The sequence below is a fragment of the Rattus rattus genome, chromosome 9 (assembly GCF_011064425.1).
Source record: "Rattus rattus isolate New Zealand chromosome 9, Rrattus_CSIRO_v1, whole genome shotgun sequence".
Classification (NCBI taxonomy): domain Eukaryota; kingdom Metazoa; phylum Chordata; class Mammalia; order Rodentia; family Muridae; genus Rattus; species Rattus rattus.
The window spans coordinates 79,977,072-79,992,070 of NC_046162.1; positions in this window are offsets into that span (position 1 = coordinate 79,977,072).

A 14,999-nucleotide genomic window follows, 5' to 3' on the forward strand; every position below is an offset into this window, starting at 1 on the left:
AATCAGAATGGACTAAACCTCTGAAACTGTAACCAAGCGCCAATTAAATGCTTTCCTTTATAAGAGCTGTCCTGGTCATAGTTTCTCTCCACAGCACTAGAACACTGGCTAAGACACATCTAGATCCAAGAATGGAGTCAGAGACCTTATCCTAACATCATCTGCACATTCAGCAAAGATCGGGAGTAAACAATAGAAGTTCTCTCTCTTTAATACAAAAATTCTAGAAATAAAGTCCATGGCGCGGAGAGGAAAAAATGTTGAAGGAAGGTAGATGGAGAAAGCCTTTTATAAAGATGTGCAAACAGAACCGAGAGAGAGACGCCACCCATTCCCACACTGTATCCTTACTGTTTCACCAACTCTCGGGTAAGAACTGAATGACTCACCCCGGAACACATCTTTGTCTTATTTTACATTGTTGTCTAGATTTCTGTGCATAAAATAAAGCTCTCATAACCCGCTCGTATATTTTAATGCACTCGATGTTTCTCAGGTAAAATCTTGTTTCAATTTAAAACACCAAGAGCACTTTTTTTTTAAATTGGAATTGTCTTTCCAAAATAAACAGAAACAATGAGTGTCAGTTAGACGTTACTGGGAAAGATTTCTCCTGATAGGACTGAGCAAACCAAAGAGCAGACTTTGCAGATGGCCATGGTTATTCTTTTCTGTGTAACAAAGGAAGTTATGCAAAATTAAAGGAGTAGTTCACCAGGAAAGTCTGCCCTGATCAAAACAAAAGATCAAATCAGAGTCCGACCATCTGTGAGCCTTGTATTACAGAACTCGTGGACTTTAAAGTTTTACTGTGGAAAATACGAACCGAGAGTTCAGTGGCTCATTCAAAAGACGGTTGTGGATGGCTAATTGCAAACCAAGCTCCCAATTCCTAAGATTTTCGTCTCCAACATCCCCTAGGACCACGAGATCTTCAGCCAACCAAACAGTCAAAACTGAAAACAGGCTCACTTGAAAAACACCTCTGACTTTATCAGACCAGAGAAACAATTCAGAAGTAGAAGGGCACCCCCAGATTCCCCGATGCACGCATCGGCAGATATGACCGCTTAGCAAATGTACGGAGTATGAAGAACGTGCCTCCACTCTTCCACGAGGGCTCAATTTTAATTTGTAAAACGTCCTAAGATGGAGAGAAGGGAATATAAGACACGAGTGGAAAATAAAAAGATGTCACAAGATATACAAATAAACAAAAGGAGTTACGTCAGAGCAGTCCTAATGTCTCGGCTCAGTGCCTGGTACAGCCAAGTCCCACACGCTTCTGTGAGCTTTCAATCTTCAGTGCAAGTTCAAAGGAGAACAGGTATAAACCCAGAGTGAGGCCATTCTAGTGAGTCCCTTTATTATAGCAATTAAGTAAGAACAGGCTCAGCTCTAATAAATAAGAGAAAGACTTCATCACCGGAAATGGAGTTTGAATAGGAAAGAGATGTTCCCCCACACCTTTTGAGAGCACACACCGTGAAATGAAACAAAAAACGCTGGAAGCAGTTTTTTTTTATAAGAACTATTGGGCTGGGATTTGAGTGGTAGAGCGCTACCTAGGGAAGCTAAGTTCTGTTTCCCCAGCTCCGAAAAAAAAAAAAAAAAAGAACCAAAAAAAAAAAGAACTATTATATGTCTCATGAATATTTTAGACCCAAAGAAGACTGCTGAAGTTTTACTATTATAAGAATACGCAGAATTTCAAGCATTACCAGTATCTAGATCATTACACAGGGTTAAGATGATTCATATATTTGAGCCTGCAGTGCCGTCATGATTACTGAGGCCCTATAACTAAAGACAGTCATATTCTCAAATCTCTCTGGTTTATGAGCATAATTGCCCCTTCTTGTTTACATATACTCTCTCATATCTGTTGTTTACCTTGAAATATTTTCAAATTTCTGTTATACATAATCCTATTTTAGCATGTGACTTGTGTATTAAATTGACACCACAGAGTTATTATCTCTGTCCTTCATATTCTCAAAAGAAAAATACCAATCCCTGTTAAGTTTTTGTGAAAAAAAAGTCTACACTAGTTCGGTGAGTTACTGGTAAGAGTTGAATGACTATGGCAGAACTACCCAACCCTCCAGTAACAAGACAAGGTAATTATGCCACATGTGTGATGTTTTTGTCCTCTAGTGCACTTCCTCTAAAAGTAAAACTCTTCCTGCAATGTCAATATTCTTAAAGAGTCAGACATCAGCCTGATTCCAGAGTGTCAAGGGCAGTAATTTCTCTTTGTCTCTCTTAGGCCACTTATTCTACTTAGCTGTCCAAGCTAGGTCACTAAATAAGCTAATAATATTTGTGGTAAGTTAATAGTATTTCATATATAAAATCCAATATCACACTAAGACATAGGGATGTGGAGGACAGAAATGTGAAACATGTCTTATACACAAGAAGCAAATAATTCAAATTTTATTAATTCAAATTACAGGTAGCCCAATAGTAGAATAAGTGAATAAAGGAAATAACTTTCACATATAATATAGAATATGTAGTTTAGGTAAAAATCAAAAGATATGATGGTAGATAATTTACTTATGATAACAAATAAATGTACTAAGGTCATATATTAAAAGAATAGTGTTTTATGGTCACAAAATCCAACCTTTTCATTAAACTTCCATTGACTCTGTGAGCGAATGCAAAGATGGCTGGTTCTTTTCATTGGGGGACATCATCAACCCAAATAGTATATCAAGCAAAGGAAAAAAAAAACAGAAAATCTGATTTCCATTATCAGTGTCAGACCAAATAGAATTAGACGATGATAAACAACATAGAAGGATAAGGTGATGCGCCTACTGTGGGATAATAGAACACGAAAATAAATGAAGCAAAACTTCAAAACAGAAGGCAAGCAAGAGCGAAGAACTGCTCACCTTATCGGATTCCACCAAGACCATGCATGTGCATGAAGCATGCCAATAGCACCATTAATGGTTCATCATGGTTGGCTGTCTTCTGCTTACAGGTGCAAAGGGAGAGACAGATGGACAGAATCACAGCACCGCTGGGACAGATTCAGAGCTGATGGTTAGAGAGAAACAGAATGTGACTTGATAAAATCAGGATTAAAGAAGAAACACTCCATCATTTCCAGAAAGAAAGAGGATTCCAGTAGGAAAACCTGAACAGGTGCATGCTGATGACCGGTTGAAGGGATGAATTTCCAGAAAACTCCCTTAAGAAGTGAAACAGAAAATCTGAGTAGAAGGGATAACAGAAATTGAATCACTCTCTAAAGTTCCCATAAGAAAATGTTTGTCAAAAAATTAAAAAGGGGTTTTAATCCAAACATTGTGAAGTTAACAATAGTAAACAATCCAATTTTTAAAATGCCCAAAGGTTTACTATAGCTACTTCACCAGAGAGGATATACAGGAGGAGGAAAAAAAAAAATATATATATATATTCAACTTTTTCACATCAAAGATATACACACTGAAACAACACATGATACTACCACACACCTATTAGACTAGCTGGCCCTAAATGCTGCCTTGAACTGCAAGAGAGGAAATGGAGTGGCTGCTGGGAAGTCCGTTGGTGCAAACACTTTGGAAGAATTAGCCAGGTCCTTACCAAACAAAGAATACTCCTCCCTCATGCTCCAGCAATCATGCCACTCGGTATTTACAAAGTTACTTTGAAAACTCATGTCCACTTAAGAACCTGTGTGTGCACTTCCATTTATCGCGACTTTATTCATGATCATTAAAATTTGGAAGCCCAAAGACAGTGGTTCTCAGCCTATGTGTTATGACCCCTTTGACAAACCTCTGTCTCCAAAAATACTTACATTATGGTTTGTAACAATAGCAAACTTAAAGTTATAAAGAAGCAACAAAATTAATTGTATTGTTTGGGGTCATCACAACATAAGGCACTGTATGAAAGGGGCTCAGCGTTAGGAAGGATGAGACCCCTTGCTATCCAGGCAACTGGATATTAAAAGGAAAGGAGCTAGCATGGCAAGAAGGACGTGGAGAAAACAGAGAGTTGCCTAAAGCACATGAGCATGGAATCATATATTACACGGTGTTGTGACAATGACAACCAGGAAGAGAAGTGTCTGCAAAAGACAGTTAAACTGTATATTCTTTGGGTTTTAGGAAGAAATGAGGCTATGTTGTGTGGTACATTTTGATTTGTTCCATCTTCATCTATTTGAAATTTTACTGTTTGGGTTTCTTCTTTGAAACAGGCCTCATCATATAGCTCCAGTAAGTCTTGAACTTGTAATCCTCTTGCATAGGTCCCCAAAGTGGCAATATTATAGATACGTGTATTATTTGTATAATATTGTTATATTTGTATTATGTCCATATATACATATATATATACATACATATATATGCATATGTCTTAGGGTTTTACTGCTGTGAACAGACACTGTGACCAAGGCAACTCTTCTAAGGACAACATTTAATTGGCGCTGGCTTACAGGTTCAGAGGTCAGTCAATTATCTATCATCAAGGTAGGACCATGGCAGCATCCAGGCAGGCATGGTGCAGGAGGAGCTGAGAGTTCTACCTCTGAAGGCTGCTAGAAGACTGGCTTCCTCAGGCAGCTAGGAAGAAGCTCTCAAAACTCATCCCCACAGTGACACACATCCTCCAACAGGGCTGCATCTGCTCCAACAAGGCCACACCTCCAAAAAGTGCAACTTCCTGGGCCAAGCATATTCAAAATACATGTGTGTAGTATTATGTGTTATAATACTTGTTATATTTATATTAACGAAAAGAAAACCTCACCAGTCTGTGCTCCAAATCAGAAAAGCAAAGATATAGTTTTTGCCGAGTGTGTGTGTTTGTGTTGTGTTTTTGTGGGTGCGCGCACATATGTGCACATGTATGCATATGCTATTACTGTCAATCGTTTCATTTAAAAGGAGTTATGACTGTAGTCACAAAGCATCCTAGGCAACCCTCTCTTCTGTGGTTGAACAAGTTTGGCGGCTGACTGAATGATACTTGAGCTGCTGGGACTAGCTGATGTAATGGATATTATCCCAGCAAAGCCCCTGGAAACTGACACATCCTCTACCACTTAGCATCCTGTTAGGAGAGGGAAGATTTTTAAAACTCTTGTCCGTCTTGGTGATCTGCATCTATACACCTGCCTCCTGCACAATCCCCCTGAACGACACATGTCCTGAACACAGCTACAGTTTGTTTAATAGTTTGATACAGATTTTGTCTCTTCTAATAAGCAATTTTGAGTAAATTGCTCTAAATTCTACAAGGAGGTGAATGCAGAAATGAAATCTAAATAGCTCAGGATCTGTCACCACTCCCTCTCTTCATGTGGGAAAAGGAGGTGTGGCATGTTCTTGATGTTTTCTCACTAATAGTAGTTTTATAGACATGCCACTTACAAGGCTTTTACTGTGCTGTCTTTCCTTTTTAAGTCACTTTACATAAAATATTAATAGGAGATGAACTCAGTGTTGAGGACTATGTTTGCTTTTGAGGCCATGGTTTTGCTTCCAAGGGCTGCCAATGTAAAGCAACCTGGAAATAGGATACAGTGTAAGCAATGCATAGATTATGGAGTATTAGACCCTCTCTTAGCTTTCAAAGGAGACATTACTAATTCCAGGCACCCTTGTCTAATATTTCAATGGAGTCCTACAATTAGACTACATTATAATGTGGTCTATGATTTCTGTGTTTTTATAATTATATTTGTACTTATACTTAATATTTTATGTTCAGAGACCACATTAATTAGACAATGTGGCAAGATTGCCAATACAGATAAGGTAGGAAAAATTGAAATACTAAAACAGGGGGGAAAATCTACATACAACTAGTGATCTCAATCTTTCAAGCGCTCTCTTTTCCCCTCATCTTCTCTCTCACTCTCTCTTCTCTTTGTATGTAAAAATGCACGAACACACATAAATTTGTATGTACACAAAATAATAACCCATTTTTCTGTTATTAAAGACAAAGGCACAAGCTAGAACAGACGGATCTGTTGCTGTGGCAACCGCAATCCCACATGCTTTGTTAGAACTCAACAAACAATAGAAAGATCCTTGAAATTTCTTCCTCGTCTTCTTCATTGAAACCATTTCCTGAGTTATGATGAATCATAGAATGAACCATTTGGTTCCTATCTGATTATAGAGTATGGAGAATGCTATTTGGTTTTATCTTGTCCTTCAAAGAGATGATTTAAGTAGAAACCAGAAGAGGGAGAATAACGAGCTGATGCATAAAATGAAGAGTGGGTTTTTAAAAAGGAAGAAACAAACAACAGCACATGGTTTAAGACATAGATATCAATGATAGGTTTAGAAAGATCCATACATATTCACACAAATGCAACTATGAAAGAAGATAGATATTCTTCAGTTGATTTATCAAAATAGTATTTGAAGATTGATTATGAAAAGCTTACCTAGTATGTGACTTTCATACCTAGCATTTTAAAATAGTATTTAGATGAGCTCTCTTTATATTCCTTCAAATAAAAACATATAAACAGGCCATATAGGTCTATAATCCAGAATTTTAGAGCTGAAAGAGCTGAGCCTCAACATATTCTGGTCTGGTTTTTTTTTTTCAAAGCTTGTTGTATGCAGTCTTATAGAACAGGGTGTTAATTCATATATAAACACATTTCGATAAATAAATGTTTGTTCTGGTCAATATAATCCACTTACTGGAAATTTACATCAGTAAAGCTTGCATTTATGCTTTTTACTGATTTTTTTAAATTAATTTTAAGTTACCGTACAAAGCATTCAGTTCCTTCATGACATTTCTACCCATGCTATCTTACTTAGTCATTAAGCTTACTTTTTACATCTGGGTTTTTAAAAATTGATTGAGTCTATGTTATTTGTTCACTTTTTATTTTACTTCCATGCAAAAAGTCAAGACAACCAATTAAAATGGTTCGGTTGAAAATACTAGCTATGTAAAAGTATGACTGATGCACATCTGGAGCAAACCCAAGCCAAAATATATGAACACAAGTTAGGAGATGCTGATCTCGTCCAAAGCAGTCTGCAGATACATGGATCATGGTTAGGAGACTCACATGGTTCTAGAGACTAGCGCAACTTCAGACCCCTTGGCTTCTGTGATGGAACTGTTTCGACCCTTCATATTTTCTTCTTTTGTCCCCCTAGCCCAGCACCTAGGACGTCAGTCCCAAAGGGTCACCCAGTATTTGGGTATCAGTGAGGGTCAAGTCTGAAGAATGAAGCCATAAGTCATTTGAAGGAGGAAATTTTATTATGAAAACTAAGCAGTGAAATGCAGTCACCTCCTGAAAGGAGTGAGGACTCTAGCTAGTCTGAATGAAAATAGGTTAGCAGATGCAGAAAGCGGTTGATACCTCTAGGGCTGAGGATGAGTAGTGACTCAGAAGAGGCTTTGCACAAGCTGAGATTAAGATCTCAAAGGAAAAAAATGTGTCTGGCACAGAAGGCAGAGTCCACCTTTCTGGAGAACATCCACAGTTCGCCATTACTGCAGTAGCCTTCTCCACAGTCAAAGGAAAGCTCACTGGAAGGAGGAGCCTACAGTTGAGCCATGTGGACTCAGAGGTCCACTTTTCAATAACACACACGTACATGCATACACATACAGATGCACTCATGACCGTATATCACCATGCTGGCTCCAAGACAGATTGGATATAGCAATTTATAAGATTCATTTGCTCTGAAGAATTATTCAAGATCATTGAAAAATTATTATTCCAAGACCTTGTATTGTCAAAGACTATTATTCTGACCTCTGTGAGAATTGTCTATACACTATTCCACTACCTCAAGCCCAATTAAATAACCTCAAAATAAAAAGCAATAAATTAGTAACAGTTATAGACAATTTTATTAGGACACAGATCTAGAAAACAAATAAAAATGATATTAGTTCTACAAGAAAAGGATTCCTGGAAAATAAAAATGTAATTTAGGATTTTCGAGTGTGAATAGGGAAAAAGATTCTTCAAAATGAGGGAAAAATTAGAAATATATGTATCCTTATTAAATACGTTAAATGCAAAATTAAATATGATGTATTGATAACAATGTATTATATTATCTTAGTAACATGTTATTAATATAAGTATAATAAAATACTAATATATGTTATATATTATATATTAACAAATATTTATTAAATAAATTAAATATATGTGTTCTTTTATTTGAAATCTGTATTTCTTGTAAAATATTTAAGGAAGCAGGAGATTCAGAAGGTATTCTTAATTATTTAAATCATTAAAAAACAAATAATCACTTTTTGAATGAACCCACTCTTATAGCAAAAGCATAAAGTTGGAAAGATGCAGCCTATTTGAAAGCTGTATGAATGACAAAGATTGCTACCCTGTGTGTGTGTGATGGTTTGAATAGGTATAATCCCCACAGACTCGTGTGTTTGTGTGCTTGACTATAGAGAGTAGCCCTATTAGGAGGCTTGGCCTTGATGGAGTAGATATGGCCTTGTTGGAAGAAGTGTGTCACAGTGGAGGTGGGACTATGAGGTAATATGTGCTCAAACTCTGCCCAGTGTGACACACAGGCTCCTCCTTGCTGCCCGTGGAAGAAGATGTAGAAATCTTTGCTCACCTAGTACCATGTTCACCTGCATGCGGCCATGCTTCTCACCTGGACGATAATGGACTGAACCTCTGAAACTGTAACCCCGCCCCACTTCAATGTTTTTCTTTATAAGAGTTGCCTTGGTCATGGTGTCTCTTCACATTAATGAAACCTTGAGTAAGATGATTTGCAACAACAAAATTAAAAGAAAATATTTTTCAGAGAAATTAAAGAGAACAAAGTGCAAAAAGCAACTGATTGTAGAGAAAGCCATAAAAAAAAAAAGAAAGTGAAGTACCTAAGAACCCATGGGGGTAGAAGACACCAGGGAAGCAAGGCCTGGTGGACACAACAGGCTGGCGCACATGAACTCACAGAGACTGTGACAGCATGCACAGGACCTACTCAGATCCCAGCCAAACAGAATCCCAGTGTTGGGAGGGAAAGGAGATTGAGCCCCCTTCTCTAACACAGAACCAATCTTTAATTAACAAACACGGGCAGAAAAACCTGGTTTTCTCCAATGGAGTCTCACTGGATATACAAACCACATCTAAGGGTAGGCTTCATGTCCTGTGACAAATGACCATCACAAAAAGGGCTCAATGATATTTTTGGATGTTGTTTTGTTTTGTTTGTTTATTTATTGTTTTTGTTTGTTTCCTCTCCTAATACTATGTCTGGATACTTTTTTTTTTTTTTACCTCACAGGGTTTTTGCTTACATGTCTTGGTACCTGATTGTGTGTTTTGATTACATTTCTATGGGTGCGAATGTGTGTGTCTGTCTCTGTCTGTAGGTTTCTTTTCCTTTTTCTTTGATTCTTTTTTTTTCTTTTTGTTTGTTTGTCCTAATTATTGTTTATTTGTTTGTTTGATTTTAGTTGCCTATTTTTTTTATTAATGAGGGAGGAAAAGGGTACAGAGTTGAATGGGGAGAGAGGTCTGAAGAATCTAGGAAGAGTTGGAAGAGGAAAACTGATCAGAATACATTGTATGAAAAGAATCTATTTTTCATAAAAGTGTGAACTACAAAAGGCCAATAGTCATATAAAAATGTTAGTTGGTAACATAAATATAAAAATTTAAGTTTTGAGTCTTTGTTCTGACTACAAAACTAGAGAATCCTATGAACATAAGGAAGCAGGAAAATAGAGAAAAGCATTTTCAACCGTTTTCAAATAGCTTTCCACTATCAATCATAATTTTTTTAATGCAAATACTTTAGCCTAGTTCCAGTCTTGCCTCTGGGAAGTTAGAAATTGTAATATAAAAATACATGTGTATTTATATGTTAACATCTCTGTATGCCCTGTTTTAAGTGCATATCAATGATTATGAATGAAATATTTTATTAGTAGAAACTTAGAGCAATGAACATTATGAGAGATCATTATAAAAATGACTGGGCAAATTTGGATGATTCCCAATAGGGAATATGATGTAGTCATGTTTTCAAATAAGCCATGTTTTTATTTTTAAAATCCTTAATGAAGGTCAGAGGACAATTTCTGCAATGTGAGTTTTGAGGGACAAACTCAGGTCATCAGGCTTTGAAGCAAGTGCCTTTTCCCTCTGAACCATCTCACCAGCCCATAAGTGAGCTATATTTTAAAATGTTACTTTGAAAGTATATTCACAAAATAAGCTAAAGTGAAAATGTTTTAGAATAACAAATTTGTATTATGTTTTTGTAACACAATTACATATTTCTGGGATTGGTATAGACTTGCATACATACATTAAAATGAAAAGAACTTTAAATATCTTTTTTTGGTATTGTTTGGTTCATTTGGTTGGTTGGTTGGTTGGTTGGTTGGTTGGTTGGTTGGTTGGTTGGTTGGTTGGTTGTTTTTTGAGACAGGGTTTCTCTGTATAAGGATGGCTGTTCTGGAACTTGTTCTGTAGACCAAGCTGTTCTCCAAACACAGAAATTTGCCTGTCTCTACCTCCCACTGTCTGGATAAAGTATAACATTTTTTAACTGAAAAGGGAGAAACTGGAGCTTGGGTGAGAACACAGTTGACTTTTATTTAAACATTTCTGGAATGTTTAAATCATTATAGCAAGCGTCCATTACTCTTACCACTTAAACAATTCATATTTAATAAATATGCTTCAATTAGCACTGACTGATGAATCTTTTTTTTTTCTTTTTTGCTAATGGCTAAGAAAAAAGAGAGCCAATTAATTTTGTAAGATAATTTCTGCGTTAGGCTTGGTGGTGAGGAAAGTCCCTTCTTTTCAGTATTACATAAAGTCTGTGGGAGGTGTAGTACCACAGCACAGCAGGGAGCGTGGCTGCCTTGGGAAGAGAAGTGGGCAGTGTAAAGGCTTGAGGGAGGGATACAGCTAAACAAAGTTGAAGGACAGGTTTCGAAGCATAAGTGGAGTAGGCAGTGAGTTCTATTTTAATGCTTCATTCACAAGAAATAGTATCATCAAGATTGAAAAAAGAAAAACTGCAAAAAAAAAAACCCTTCATAATATAGCTGAAGAATCAGAAGAGAGCTTTTGCCTCATGCACTGTCACAGGAAATTAATCTCCTAAGGCATTAGCAAGTTCAGATATCTATATCAAACTCTTCAAGAAATAACTGGTCAAAGGGACTCTACATGGTATAAGATAAAGCTCAACTAAGCTATGGACAAAAACAGTACAGTCATCCTGAAGAGTGTGTGTGTTTCTAGATATCCCACAGGCAATCAAAATGGCGGGCAACTAACAGCAGTGTCTAAGGAGTAGCCTTCCTTTGGCAGTAGCAAGATAGAGAGAAGAGTGTGTCCAGAGATAGGCTTAGCCATGATTCAAGATCTCAGAGTACCAAGTATCCAACAGTGTCAAATAGTTACTGGACAACTCTGACATTAGTTATTATTGTATTTTCCTTCAATAAAAAAGCTTAGACAATAAATTGCCCCATGCATTTTGCAATAAACTAGTGTAAATTCAAACAAATTCTTCTAGAGCTTAAACTCGTTGCATAGGGCATATTTAGATAGGTGATGATAATGTCAAAAGCTTTTCCACTTAAATGCCCACTTCAGCTAGCTGTTCAACTTGAAAGAAAGAACGTTGCCATTGGATGCTGCTATTTGAATGTAAAACATCCCCACAGGTCCATGTATTTGAACATTTGGTTCCCAGCTGGAGATGTAAGTTCAAACACTGTAGAACCTTTAGGACGTGTGATTTAGCTTGCAGAAATGGACCACTGGGAATGGATGTTGAAAGTGATTATCTACTGGTTCAAGATCAAGCTCTTTGCCTATGTGTGTAGGTGCATGTGAAGGAGGGAGAGAGAGAGAGAGAGAGAGAGAGAGAGAGAGAGAGAGAGAGAGAGAGACAGAGACAGAGACAGAGACACAGAGACAGAGACACAGAGAGAGACAGAGAGACAGAGAGAGAGAGGCAGGCAGACAGAGACAGAGATAGAGAGACGAGAGAAAGATTGAGAAAGAGGAGTGTGTTTCTGTGTCTCTGTGTGTCTCTATGTGTATGCAGTTGCATGTGTATGTAGAGGCCAGAGACCAATAACTCGCGTCTTCACTTACTCTTCCTCTTATTTTTCAGGCAGACCCTTCCTGCATCTTGAACTCATTGATTAAGCTGATCTGGCAGTCAAGAAACTCTAGGACTATTCCTTTCTGCATCTCTCCATTGCTTTATTTACAGATGTGCATCGTGGAGACTATGTGGGTGCTGGGAGTCCAAACTCAGGTTCTCATTTCACCCCCACTGAGCCACATCTCCCACCTCATCTGCTTCTTGGTTTGTTAAGATATCAGAAGGTTGGGGTTGGGGATTTAGCTCAGTGGTAGAGCACTTGCCTAGCAAGCTCAAGGCCCTGGGTTCGGTCCTCAGCTCTGGAAAAAAAAAAAAGATATTAGAAGGTTCTCTCATAGGTTCCTGCTGCCAGGAGTTCAGCCACGCCTTCTCTGGCCATGATGGGCAGAAACAATGGATCAAAATAAGTATTTCTTCCTGTAAGTTGCTTCTTTGAGTATTTTTCATAGCAACATAAAAAGTAACCAATTGCACTCTATCATCTCAACCTTAAATCTATGTTGTCACATGTGAAGGCATGTTGTAATTATCTATTCAAATTCATAGGAAAGAGTAATCATCTCCCTTTGCAAATCGGCCTAATACAATCTCCTTGTTGCTCTTTTGGTTGTCCATCAAATACAACTTATTTTTATCTTAGGAAGAAAACGGTATGGTCTAGTGAGGTGCTGTAGTCTATACAGGCACTTTCCCCTGAAAGCCTGGTCACCTGAGATCAACCATATCAACAGCAGAACCCAGGAAAATGTAGAAGAGAACTAACTCCACAAATGTCCTCTGACCTCCACACACATGGCATGGCATGCAACCCCCACAATAAACACGCAATTCATTCACACACATGTGTACACATGCATGCGCATACACACAGTGCTAATAAAAGATGGACATAATGTATTTGTACCAGACCACCATGAGTATCTCAGAACATGTTTACAACACACGTAATCTTCCTGAGCAATATTTTTAGCATTACCTTTATTTTTCTAAGATCTGAATATCCATGTGTTTATGCGAGACTCCCGGTTAAAATAAACTTTTATCTATTAAGACAATGTGAGACCAATTAAATCACATATATGGTCCATGCTCTATTTTCTATGGATTGCTGGAGAAAGAAAGAACAGGTTTTAAGGTAAACGATGTGATTGAGAACTTAGTCACTGTGGAGATCTTGAACAAGTAACTCGGTTATTAAAATCATGTTTCCTGCAATGGCTGTGGGCCAATGAATGAAGCTGTGTGGGTTGCTGAGAGATGTTTTAGAGATACGATTAGTTCAGCACAGTGTCTACAAGATCTATGTCAACTCAAAACCACTGTGCCCCACTTGTAAGTATACTTCCTAAGTATTGGATAAGGTTTTGAAGTTGAAATAAAGACTAAATCATAGGATGAGTGTGGTCATGCGTGCTTTTCATCCCAGTATTCAGGAATTGGAAGCTGGTGAATCTCTGTGAGTTCAACATCAGCCTGGTCTACATACCAAGTTCCAAGCCTTTGACATCTTGAGGTCTAAAATGTTTTTATTAAATGTTTAAGACTTGAGTGAGAATCATGGTGTCCAGACACATCAGTCGACACAATCTGAAGAGAACAGAAAACACTATATTCAAGCTTTCACTGTTAACAATGACTGGGGTATTGAAGTAATGCATATTTTCAAAGGATTGTCAACTGTATAACATATCTCAGTATCTTCTAACACATGGTTTATCATCTCGCACACAAAGAAATACATCAACAAGATGGACAGAGAATCTAGCCTAGAACGAATACTTTATCTCAGATAATCCACAGACACTATTACTTATCATTGAACCCCAAAGAGCATCGTGTCAGGATGGTGTGCATCTCCTAGTTCCACAGTGACTTGAGGAACATATATCTCAAACCACTGTCAAGGAGATGGAGAAGAGTAGCAAGGGACAGAAAAGAACAGAATGAGAAGGGAATTTGAAGGGAGAGAATCTGCCTTGTTAAATGAAGGCCAGAGAGTGCTTGCAAACAGACAAGAGTGTGGGGAAAATGGAGGCACATGAGGTGACTGCTCTTTAGGTTTCTCCTCCTACAGGGTGACCTACTCCTTATCTGATTATGAACTTGGCACATGTTAGTATTAATTTCCCATGAACATGAACAATGTGTACCCAACTACACAGCATTCCATAACTTAATTTCCTTAAAACAGCATTCTGAAAATGAGACAGGTGCCAGAAGATTGATTCCAATAATCAGGAGACACTGAGGCAGCCCTAGTTTCTATACTTAATGGCACCTGGAGGGTTTCTTTAGTTGAAAACTGTATGGAGATGACAAATTGAATTTATTAAAAATGATCGAACTAGCAAACTACGATGTGAGGGAATGTCATAAATAGAACTGGGAAGTACACAGTGGCTTCTTCTTTATCATCCAGACCAGCTAGACTAGAGCACTGATAATATTTAATCAGCCAGGTGTCTAATGGACTAGCTCTGGTCAAATTGCCCTTGGTCCTCGGGACTCTCTTAAGGGCTGTGTGGTGCCTTCAATCATTCTGTTTGTTCCTCTTGTTTGAGAGATTTTCTTAACGCTCAGTTTGTAGGTTTCATCAGAGGACAGTCCTTAAGGACTGACTGCAAAAGACTGAAGACTTGCATAATCTCCAAGGGTAATTTCTTTTTCTTCCAATATGTTGTGGAAAAAAACCCTTCTGGCCAGGGATCTCCAATATTGCTGATACATTTCTACAGCTTAAGTACTGAGATGGGACAGTTTTCTAGGAGCATTTCCTTCTACAGAATTAGGAATTTCTCTACATTTATACCATAATGCTAGGAAATGGAAAGA